General features: G+C 37.5%; 1 long non-coding RNA gene across 1 annotated transcript; it reads right to left on the bottom strand.

Annotated features, from left to right (window-relative positions):
- Positions 1-52: 52 nt before the first annotated feature.
- On the bottom strand, positions 53-984 carry LOC110225212. The gene is made up of 3 exons (XR_002329620.1): positions 781-984; positions 605-695; positions 53-155 (listed from the first exon to the last, which is right to left on the bottom strand). It is a non-coding gene; the product is annotated as an uncharacterized LOC110225212 (long non-coding RNA).
- Between the last annotated feature and the right edge of the window lie 127 nt (positions 985-1,111).

Here is a 1,111-nt window from a genome sequence, read left to right on the forward strand (position 1 = left end):
TCATCATCATCATTGATCTCCTACTTCTTTTTGCATGATTAGAAGAACTTACTAGCATTCTAGATTCGGATGCACATGATGATGATTGCCCACCACCACCACTACTAGGAGACTGTTCTTCTTCATCATCCATCGGTTAAGTCTTAGGTTTAAGTCTGCAGATTTAAGTCAAATGAGATGTTAATAATTAAGAGCCATAAATCCACATTCAAGAGTAACTTTGCTAATTAGAGTAAAAGAAGATACAGGAACTTGCAAAAGAATTGTTACCAAAAAAAAAAACTTAGAAAAGAAGACACAGATATCTGCTTGAATATTTGCAGAAAGAAACCAAACATATCACATGATTAAAGAATATCTATACTAACGTTCATGATACTAATCCATCTCATATCTATACTAACGTTCATGATACTAATCCATCTCATATCTATACACAGATATCTTCTTCCTTCATATCTATACTAATCTCTATACTATTCTAAACTAAAGATGAACTAAGCCAATTTTGCTCACAAACCCAGAAAACCCAAAACCAAGCTCAAAGAGCAACGATTTGATGCAGAACATGAAGAACCAAGTTCAAAATGTAAGAAATTAAAACCTTGGAAAGAAGAAGGGCTTGTTAAGATATGAGGAGGAACTAGCTTGGAGTTGTTGATGTGTTCCGAGGTTAAACTCTGAATCTCATTCTTCTGAAATTTAACAAAGAATCAGCCATAAGCCAAATCTCAAAAAACCCACAATAGAGATTAGAGAGAAAAACCCAGAAAGCAAAACCTTAGAAATCAATTTTGATCCTTCCGGCGATTAGAGAGAAAAACCCAGAAAGCAAAACCTTCCGGCGAGATTGACGGGAACGCACCGTCGAATCTAAAAAGAGAGAGGTCGTTGGAATTGGTTTTGAAGCTTTGAAGGAGAAATTCTCTAAACGACGATGGTGAAATTGGAGGCTGAGAGAGAGAGAGAGAGAGAGAGAGAGAGAGAGAGAGAGAGAGAGAGAGAGAGAGAGAGAGAGAGAGAGAGAGAGAGAGAGAGAGAGAGAGAGAGAGAGAGAGAGAGAGAGAGAGAGAGAGAGAGAGAGAGAGAGAGAGAGATTGTGAGAGAGTGA

This window comes from Arabidopsis lyrata (genome assembly GCF_000004255.2).
Source record: "Arabidopsis lyrata subsp. lyrata unplaced genomic scaffold ARALYscaffold_1, whole genome shotgun sequence".
NCBI classification, from domain to species: Eukaryota; Viridiplantae; Streptophyta; class Magnoliopsida; order Brassicales; family Brassicaceae; genus Arabidopsis; species Arabidopsis lyrata.